This window comes from Sarcophilus harrisii, chromosome 1 (genome assembly GCF_902635505.1).
Source record: "Sarcophilus harrisii chromosome 1, mSarHar1.11, whole genome shotgun sequence".
NCBI classification, from domain to species: domain Eukaryota; kingdom Metazoa; phylum Chordata; class Mammalia; order Dasyuromorphia; family Dasyuridae; genus Sarcophilus; species Sarcophilus harrisii.
In genome coordinates, this window is record NC_045426.1 from 646,125,035 (window position 1) to 646,136,514 (window position 11,480).

Here is an 11,480-nt window from a genome sequence, read left to right on the forward strand (position 1 = left end):
GGTGGACTTATATATGGAGAAATCCAGTTATTGTATAGGCTCTAGGAAGGCTATCATTTTCCACTTCCAACATTTCCAAACTGTATATTGTTCCCAGTCATAGTTTTCAGCCTGTTTCTCCTCAGGACCAAGATTATAAGGAAATACTTGTTATGGTCAAGGCCGTTTGTCCCATAAATGTTTTGATTTCACAATTATGTTAATCCTGGGCAGCTGGAACTACTCACTGACTGGGTCAGAGAGGGTAGACCTGTGAGAATTCATGGAGAACTTGAACAATGAATTTAGCCCTCCATTCCCCCATCAGAATGCTAGAACCACTCATGAAAAAGAAAACTGAGTGTTGTAAACATCAACATCTAAAATTGGTATCCTCAACTCTTAATACCTGATGTCATTGACCAGGTTGATAGTGGTGCTGATAATCTATGTGGCTCACTGGATAGAGGGATAGGCCTGGAGTTAGGGAGACATCAGATTTTGCCTCAGATATTTAAAGAACTGTTTGACCTTGGACAAATCACATAACCTATGTTGATCATAGTTTTCTCAATTGTAAAATGGAGATGATTATAGCATTGACTTTGCAGATTATTATAAGGATCCAATCAGATAATATTTATAAAGTTCTTAGAACATAATAAGAGCTAAATAAATGCTAGTTATAATCACTGATTTTTCTTCCCAGAGGATTTTTTATCTTTTTTCCCACTTAATAGTACTTTATTTTTTCGAATTACATGTAAAAATACTTTTCAACATTGGCTTTTATAAGATTAAAGTTCCAATTTTTTCCCTCTCTCTCCTTTCCCTCCCTCTTTCCCAAGATGGCAAGCAATCTAATATAGGTTATACACATATATTTAAATTAAACATATTTACACATTAAATTAATCATGTTGTAAAAGAGGAATCAGAACTAAAGGGAAAAACCATAAAAAAGAAAAAACAAAAAGGTGAAAATAGTATCATTCGATTTGCTTTATAGTTCTTTCCCTGGATGTGATAGCATTTTCTATCATGAATCTTTTGGAATTGTCTTAGATCATTGTGTTGTTAAGCTTCTCAAAGTTAATCTGTCAAAGTTGATTATTGTACAATGTTACTCTTACAGTATACAATGTTCTCCTGGTTCTTTTCATTTCACTCAGCATCAGTTATGATGATTATTGATATTCTTTTTCACCATATTGGTTTTCCAATGGAAAAAAAAATCTGTTTGGCATTGAAAGGGGGGGATATGTGGAAGATGGCTACTTTGAGGCCAGTATAGTATATATGCATAATTCTGCCATGGTATTTGGGCTGTACAATACCCTGACAATTTTTTAGAGGCTCATAAATCTGGTTTTTTCATATCTGGTTATTTATCTCACATAGTACTTTCCTCTTTGCTTACTTCCCCAACTTTCATTGACATTGGCAGGTTAGGTCTTCATAAAGACAAAGGCAAACCTAAGGTTCTTAGGGGTAACCCTGTAAGTGAGTATTCTTAACATTGTAGCTCATGAGCCCACATCATGTGCTTCTTAGTAACAATCAGCTAGTAGACAGTTCTTAGCAAAGATATTTATTCAAATAGCAATAGTATGAACAGTGATTTATAAAACATTTTCCTCCCCAAATCTGGGATGCATACTCCCACAGATGCATAGAGTTCATTGAAGAAAAAGTAGGCAGCAACAGTACAATGATGGTAAAGCAAATATGTAAGGAACCCACATAGATAAAGCTTCCATGTCCTTTGTACAGAGTTCTCAGAGTTCTTTTTCAATGTGAATATCTCAGAAATTGGCAAACAATACAAATAAGGACTAGAATTCTTATTTTGTGGCTTAACTGGTCTTAAAAAATGATGGAGAAAATGTCAATAATGCAAAGTAAACTTAAAAGGATGGAGGGAGTGCATTTTTGGGGAATGTGCTCCGTTAAACATTTATCAGCACATCTTTGAATAGGTTACATTCTACCTCAATGAAACACTTAATCATGCTCTGTATGCTCTCCACCCTCAAAGTACCTTTTAGTAAGAGGGATGGACTGCCTCCGGTAACACTGGCTCTGAAGATCTGAGTCTGGATGGAAGTCAGCAAGTTGTAGAAGGATTCATTCTTTATTAGGTATATGATCAGATGAACTAAGGTTTCTTCTTATTTATTTATTGTTTTATTTCTTTTTGGTTATATATATATATACATTAATTTTTGTAATAATTATAACTTTTTATTGACAGAACATATGCCTGGGTAATTTTTTTACAACATTATCCCTTGCACTCACTTCTGTTCCGACTTTTCCCTCCCTCCCTCCACCCCCTTCCCCAGATGGCAAACAGTCCTATACATGTTAAATATGTCACAGATATACATTAATTTTTAAAAATGCATGTTTCTTTATGAATCATTTTGGGAAATAAAAATCAGAACAAAAGGAAAAAACTATGAGCGGGAAAAAAAAACAGAAGAAAAAAGGGGAGGGGGAAGTGAACATAACATGTGTTGATTTACAATCAGTCTAGATAGTTCTCTGGATTAAGATGGCATTTTCTATTCAAAGTTTATTGGGATTGCCTTGGATTGCTGAACTTCTGGGAAGACCCAAGTCTTTAATAGTTGATTATTGCACAATCTTGCTGTTATATGCAATGCATTCCTGTTCTGTTTGTTTTGCTCAGCAACAGTTCGTGTAAATCCTTGTAGGCCTTTCCAAAATCAGCTTGCTCATCATTTTTTATAGAACAATAATATTTCATTACTTTCACATACCTTAATTTACTCGGCCAATCCCCAATTGATGGGCTTCTCATTTTCCATTTCTTTGCCATCACCAAAAGAGCTGCTACAAACATTCTTGCACATGTGGGTCCTTTCCCCTCTTTTATGATTTCTTTAGGATATCGACTCAGTAGTGACAATACTGGATCAAAGGGCATACTCTTTTCTAGCCTTTGGGCATAGTTCTAAGTTGCTCTCCAGAATAATTGGATCATTTCACAACTCCACCAACAATGCATTAGTGTACTGAGGTCCCTTCTATGTTTATAAATTTGTGATTATATGTTTATAGGCCATTATAAACTCTAATTCTTTGTAGCATTTGCACTTTTCCCCCTGTCACTATTACTGGAAGGGGTAGCATAAGATTCAGGGCAACTCCCCCTTCCCCCCAATTCATGAATTGCCTTGGCCAAAGAATTCATCACCAGGTAATGCCTGGAAGTCATGAGCTTCTCTGTGCTTAGCTAGGTGAGACCTTGGGAAGTAGACTGTCATTTAGACCAAATTTTAAGTCTTTTCAATATAATAAAACCTGCTAAAGCTTGTGTGAATAGTCTTAATTTGTTGTTATTAAGTTAGGTGTAGCTCTTTATTACTCTCTGGAATTTTCTTGGCAAAGATGCTGAAGTGGTTTGGCATTTTTTTTTCCTTCCAGTGGATTAAGACAAATAGGTTAGGTGACTTGCCTAGGATCATACAGTTAGTAAGTGTCTGAGGACAAATTTGAACTCAGATCTTCTTGACTCTGGGCCCAGTTACTTTAGCCACTAAACCATCTAACCTTTGATTACCCAAGGTCAAATGCTACCGCAATAAAGCACCAGAGAAGGTCTTTGTAGAAGTACCTAAAACCTAAAGTTCAATTAAATTCAATGATTTTTAAAAATCAAAATATATTTAAAAAATTTTTATGATAGCTTTTTATTTATAAAACATAAGCATGGAAAATTTTTTTCAACATTGACCCTTACAAAACCTTGTGTTCCAAATTTTTCTCTCATTCCCCCTCCCCCCTCCCCTAGATGGCAGGTAGTCCAATACATGTTAAATATGTTAAAATATATGTTAAATCCAATATATGTATACATATTTATACAGTTATCTTGCTGCACAAGAAAAACCGGATTTAGAAAGAAAAAAAAAACTTGAGAAGGAAAACAAAAATGCAAGCAAACAATAACAGAAAGAGTGAAAATACTATGTTGTGATCCACACTCAGTTCCCACAGTCCTCTCTCTAGGTGTAATGGCTCTCTTCATTCCTGAACAATTGGAACTGACCTGAATCAACTCATTATTGAAGAAAGCCACGTCCATCATAATTGATCATGGTATAGTCTTGTTGTTGTCATGTATAATGATCTCCTGGTTCTGCTTATTTCACTCAGCATCAGTTCATGTAAGTCTCTCCAGGCCTCTCTGAAATTATCCTTCTGGTCGTTTCTTACAGAACAATATTGCATAACATTTATATACTATAGTTTATTCAGCCATTCTCTAATTGATGGGCATCCATTCAGTTTCCGGTTTCTTGCCACTACAAAAAGGGCTGCCACAAACATTTTTGTACATGTGGGTCCCTTTAGTAACACTTCTGGTTCAAAGGGTATGCACAGTTTGATAACTTTTTGAACATAGTTCCACACTGCTGTCCAGAATGATTGGATCCTCCACAGTCCCACCAACAGTGTTATCAGTGTCCCAGTTTTCTCACATCCCCTCCAACATTCGTCATTATCTTTACCTATCATTTTAGCCAATCTTAACAGGTGTGTAGTGGTATCTCAGAGTTGTTTTAATTTGCATTTCTCTGATTAATAGTGATTTGGAGCACGTTTTCATATGACTAGAAATAGTGATTTTTTAAAATTAAGTGCTGAGAATTGTGCCAGATGTTGGGGATTCAAAACAAAACAAAAACTAGTCCATGTCCCCAAGAAAATTAGTTTCTTTTGTAGGGAACAACATGAATCCAAATCAATACAAAATAATTTCGGAGGACGAGGAGATCGCTAAAAGGAAGACCTCCTGAAGAAGGAGACAACTTCAGCCGAGCTTTGCAGGGAGTTTCAGGGTTTTCAAGGAAGGGGACAGGATGTGGACAGGCCTCGGGACAATCTGAGCAAAGGGACGCAGGAGGGAGACAGAGTGTCCGGCGTAGGGAACAGCAAGGAAGTCAGTGAGACTGGAAATCGTATCAATACGTGAGAGGAGTGAAGTGTAATCAGGCGGAAAAGATAGGTTGGAGCCAGATTAAATGCCAGGGGAATCTAAAAATCTCACTATTGAGAAAGAGTTTCCGGAAGGGAAAATACTAAATACCTGTGGGGAGGGGGGAGGAGGGGAGTTAAAGAGGAGGCTGGAGTTCCAGCACCTGAAAGAAAGAGAGCCTCTCCCTTCCCCGCGGTCTCTTTCAAGTGACCGACAGTATAAAGCTTCAGAAACACTTAAAATCACTGAAATTCCGAGAGGGAGGGATCCTAAGAGGGCGGCGCGTGCAGAGACCGGATCTCCTAGGGCCTGATGTGCAAAGCAAATTTTCGGAGGGATGGGACTGGGATGAGGCGGAACTGGGGTGGGGGTGGGGAGGAGGGCAGGGGGATTGAACCTGAGACTGAGGTTGGGGGCTGGGAACTGGAGGATGGAGTTGGGGTTAGAATGAGGGAGGGAAATTGGACTGGGACAGAACTGGGGGTGAGATTGGGGAAGGGAGCAGGTCTTATACCAAGTGGAGAGTTGGGGCTGGAACTGAGACTGAGGGGTGGGACTGAAGGAAGGTCTAGAGCTTTTAGCGCCTAGATTATGGTCCCAGTTTTGGCATCCAGTGACATTTGGGGCTTGGATGTGTGTACAATCCATTCTAAATTTCAGTTTTCTTTGTAGCCCTCGGAAATCAGGGGTCTAGGTAAAGTTCTGGAGAGCCAGGCTTGCAGGATTGACCTGTAAACCTTTACAGGAACTCGAACTCTGTCGCTCTCAAGGTTCCAGCTTGGGGAAGTTCTGACCTGTAATCAACCCGGCAGTTTCCCAAACCAGTGTTGCCCTTGAGCGGGGCCCCTCCAAAGAGAAGTGCTGCCCACCCCCAGAGACCCATGGGGTCTAAGTCTATTGGAGAATCTGTTCTCTCAATGCTGAGGTATTTATTCATCTCCGGCAGTTGGAAATCAATTCAATAAAATATTTATTAGGTGCTTACTATGTGCTAGATGTTGTGCTAAACTCTAGATACAGCCTGGAAAAAAAAAGTCCCTATCTTCAAGGAGTTTACAATTTAATGGAGTAAGTGCATACAAAAGAAAACTGAAAACAAAGTGTGTATATTGGGATGAGGATTAGGGCAAAAAGAACAGGGGAGGGGCAGCTAGTTGGTGTAGTGAATAGAGCACCAGCCCTAAAGTCAGCAGGACCCGAGTTCAAATTTGACCTCAGACACTTCCTAGCAGTGTGACCTGGGCAAATCACTTAATCCCTATTGTCTCAGCATATAAACAAACACAAACAAAAAAGAACAGGGGCCTAAAAGTGCCAGAGCAAGTTCTGTGGAGTTGAAACTAAGATGAGCTACGGATAGAAATGGAAAATTACCGTAAAGTTTTGAGCCCTCAATCAAGCAGCATATATTAACTGCCTACTAAGGTTGAAAAAGAGGCAAAAGACCGTTCCTGTCTTCAAGGACGTTACACTCTAACCGGCGAGATAACATGCAACAAATCTATACAAACAAGTTATAAACAGAATAAGTAGGACATAATTAAGAATGGGAAGATACTGGGATTAAAAAAAGCTTTCTGTGGGAGAAAGAATTTTAAATTGAGTTTAAAGGAAGCCTGGGAGGCCGGTAGTTGGAATGGAGGAGGGGAATCATTCCAGATATGGGGTTCAGCCAATAAAATGTCCGGAGTCAAGAGATAGTGTCTTGTTCAAGAAATAACTAGGAAGCCAGTGTCATTGTTGTTGGTGTTAGGGAGTTAGGAAAGAGGCTGGATTATGAAGGGCTTTGCGTGCAGAGCAGAGCATTGTATATTTAATTCTGGAGGTGATAAGGTGCCTCCCTGGAGTTCATTGAGTAGGGAGAGACATAGATCTAAACTTTAAGAAAATCACTTTGGTGGCAAAATGGGAGGTGGATTGGAATGGGGAGAGATTTGAGGCAGACAAGTCTACTGCAATAATCCAGGTGTAAAGTGAGTAGTAACAATGTCAGGGGAGAGGCGGGGGCGTAGTAGAGATGCTGCAAAGGTAAAATTGACAAGTCTAGACAACAAATTGGGCAAGGAGGAGGAGGAGAAACCGGGGGGAGGGGGAAGGAACGCGGCGTGAGAGAGAATGAAGAGAGGAGGATAAATTCTAGCCCGAAATTCCGGCCGATTGACAGATTTGTGTTGCCCTCTATAGTAGTAGAGAAGGTAGCAGAGGCGCAGTGTTTTTGAGGCAGGCTTTGGGAGGACTTTATTGCTCCACCCTCCAGATTTCCAGACAGAAGGGGGAGGCACCTGAAGGTGCTGGGAAGGTGTTGGGTATCCGAAACGGAATCCGTCAGTTTGATAGTGAGATTTCCGGTGATCCACTTATCCTGAGGGATGAACGTTAGAACTGAAAATTAGCTGAGCTGCTAATCAACAATCAATGCTATCAACAAGCATTTATGACCCGCACAATCTATCAACAAGCATTTAAGCTCATTAAGCCACAGCATTTATTAAGCGCATACTGTATACCAATCACTGAGGGGATTAGAGGAAAAACAAACCCATCTCCCTCCTCCCCCCATTTCTCCGCACTAAGTTTCCATATATTTAGTCTATACTTATTAGAATATAAGAGCCTTGAGGACACGGTTGTCCTGGTTTGGTATACAGCGCCTAGTAGGAGGAGCTTAATACATACATATTGACTGAGCCCAAATAAATACACTTCGACGGTCCGCTAGGGAAGTGAGACCAGCCGCAGGTAGGGGAGTGGAGCAAAGCCTATGAAAGGATATAGCCGAAGGTCGCTCTGGCTTCCCAAAAATCCAAAGCCACTGAGTACTCCTCGTGGCCTAGAGCGGCCGGAGAGAAGCCTCGGACTTACTGGGGCGACTTCCGGGGGAGCTGGAGTCCGACATCAGTCCGAGGCTGGCTCCCTCCTTTTGTGAAGGCAGCCCGATTTGGCCAGTCGATCCCGCGCCCTGGAGCTAAGGGTGAGTCCGGTATATACATGCTAGCGGCTATCATCATCGTCATCACCATAACTATTATTAACAATAATAATATTATCCTAGTGGTAGTAGGGAGCAATTGAAGGTTTTTGAGTAAGAGAGAAGTGATATATTCAAACTTGAGCTTTAGAAAGATCAGTTTACCAGCATCTTGGAGAATGCATGGGGAGATCGAGGAGGGGAGACTACTTAGGTCTAAAATCCCGGCAAGAGATGATAAGGGCATGAACTTTGGCTGGAGACATTTTAATGAAGAAAAAGGAACAGTGTGTGAGAGTCCTTATGGAGGCAGTTGGCAAGACTTTACAACTGACTAACCTGGGATGGGGGGAATGTCTTGGAGATACTGCATTTACACAGTTAAATAAATACAATATAATTTGAGGGGTGAGAGGGCATTTAATAACTATGGAAATCAGGAAAGGCTTCTCATAGGAGGAAGCACCTGAGATGAGCCTTTAAGAACTCTTAGGGTTCCAAGAGACAGGACTAGTTAGTGAGCAAAATTTTTTTTTTTTTTTTTTGCTACTGTGCAGGGCTATATTTTTTCCTGCCTCGTAGCTGCTGCTGCAGCTGGATCTAAGGGAAGGTAAATTTTCCATCAGCCAACAGAGACAATACTACTACCATGATCTCAGAGCTATGACTTGTCTCAAAGAGCTAGATACCATCTGACCCGAAGGAAATCAACTTTTCCCTCACACTTGTCGTGATCGTTTTTTCCCTCTGGTATTTTTAAAAAAATGTTTATTAGTTTTCAACATTTACTTTTATATTTTGATTTCCATTTTTCTTGCTCCCTCCCTCCCCAAGAGGGCAGCCAGTCTAATACAGGTTATACATGGACAATCATATTAAACGTATTTCTGCATTAGTCATGAAACCATTTGTTCTTCAGTAAGTTAGGATGGAGTAAGTGCTAATGGGCGTAAGAAGAAAGGGGAGAGTCCCGGGAAGAGATTGAAGTTCAGTCCTTTTTAATTCCTAGTGATCCCTTTTGGGGTTTTCTTGACAAAGATACTAGAATGGTTTGCTATTTTTTTCTCCAGCTCATTTTACAGATGAGGAAACTGAGGCAAATAGGATTAAGTGACCTGCCCAGCATGTCACAGCCAGTAAGTGTCTAAATCCAGATTAGAGCTCAAGAAATTGATCGTCCTGATTCTAGGCCCTGCATTCTATCCACTTTGCTACCTAACTGTCCCAGTTGATGAGCAGTGCTAAGCAAAGGAAAAGGAAGAGAGAAAAGAGCATTACTAAAACACTAAAAATTATAGCAAAAAGAGCAAAAGCAAGTTCAGAAGGTGATCCAAGCAGGTAATCTTGTTACTACAGTGTTAACAGTGTTAAATTTAATATGCATTAAGGAAACAAACATATGAAAATTCACAATTTTATATATAAACTTTGTTCTCTTCTTTGAATGTTGAAACATTAATTTTTGTGGTTATTAAGTCAATAATAAAAAACAAAATTTATTGTTTTTAAAAAAAGTTCCAATACCTAAACTAAGATTTAATTTGGCTGTGTGCTTCTTGAGAGCCTAAGGACCCCAAAAGAATTGCCTTGCCTTGTACCAAATGGAAATTTGACAGATAGTTGATGCCCCTCAGGCCTTTATTAAAGTTAGCAATAAAATGTATAGCAAGCAGCACAGGTCCCTCAAGCATTCAAATCACAGATCAGTCCTCAACATATATGTAGACCAACCCTTAAACTAGTGGTTGGGGAGTTAAATAATTAAGCATTTATTAAGCAAGCAGTTTATTACGTGCTGAGAATACCTAGAAAGGTAGAGAGACACCTTGTGGTTCAGAGAGCTCATAGTCTACCAGAGGAGACAGTGCAAATAACCCTGTATAAATATGATGTACATATAGGATAAATTGGAGATGGCAAAACGAAGGTGCTGAAATTAAAGAACACTAGGAAAGCTATCTTATAGGAGGAAGACTTTTAGTTGAGACTTGAAGAAAGTCAGAAGGTTGAAATAGGAATGGAGAATCTTCCTTACCTCACCTGGCGTACTACAATAACCTGCCTGCTAGTCCCCTTGCCTCAAGTTTCGCTCCACTTGGCTCATCCTACACTCAGCTATATCTACCTATGGATATAGAATTTCACGAGGGATGAGGAATATAAAGACTTCCAGGAAGGCTTGTATGATTTGATGCCAAATGAAATTAGTTGGATCAGGAGAAAATAGACATAAAGAACACAAGTATGCAAATAAAAGCACTTTAAAGCAGCTGAACTCATGAATTGCAGTTGCTCATATTGGCCCCAGAGCACAAACCATGAGTGGGCTAACCTCTTAGGTGAGAGATCCTGAATGCCCAATATACCTTCAGATGTGACTAATTTTTCTTAATCTTTGTTTACAAGGGAGGGTTTTGATGAGAGTTTAGGTAGAAAGTAACTGAAGTAAAAAGTAAAAAAAAAAAAAAAAAAAAAACTTTTTTTAAAAAAGAAAAAGATTAGACTTGTGATGTAAGAGAATTAAGAGAATTTAATTGATTAAGAGAATTAACTCTTAATTAAGAGAAAACTCCTTGGATCTGATTGTGTGATAACTAGGTTCTTGGGTAAGGGTCTCTAAATAGTAGGGAGAACTGGTCCAGCTTCCCAGCCGTGCAGGGCTAGATTCAAGCAATACAATGAAAATTCCTCCCAATTCTCACAATTGAATAAACTTTTCTCATAAGATATAATTTGAACCAGACCTAGAATTGAATAAGCTAGCTCTAGAATTGAATCACAAGATGGAGCCGGTGTGGTCATTTAATTCCCACTTGTGCTAATCCCCTTAATTCCTTAAGAAATCTGAGACCATCTAGTCCAACATCCTCATTTTTTCTAGATAAGGAAATGAAAAATCACTCAGATAGGATGACCTCAAGGTCACTCAGGTAATAAGTAGGGGTAGGGGAATATTTGAATCTAAGTCCTCTCTCTGCCTTTCGAGGTTGTTGCTAGGTCCATTGCTCTTTAAACAGTACCATAAGACCTCCTATATCACAATTCTTTACAAATTGTTCTTGGGGGGAAAGATGGAAGAGAGATGAGATTCACAACAGTATAAATTTCAAGCCAGACTTTTCATTATTAGCTTGATACCAAACTATAAGTTTCTTTGCATAAAGCAATAGTAATTCCCTAAAACTCTGTCCTTCAGACTATATCTAGAATTCACTATGTTCAATTCAGAGGATGTTTAGCCTGGAAAAAGAGAAGACTTGGTGAGGATATGTTAGCTTTCTTCATATAAATTTCAGGAATCTTCACTTGGAAGAGGAATTATATTTGTTTTGTTTAATCCCAGAAAGCAGGATTAAGAGTGATGAGTAGAAATTGCAGAGGCAGATTTAGATTTGTTGTCAAGAAGAACTTAAAACAGTTTGATTTTTCTTAAATTCAGAATGAGTTGCTTTGAGAGGCGGTAGATTTCCTTCATTGGTGAGCTACAGGTAAAGGCTGGATAAAAACTTGTTGGTTATGATATAG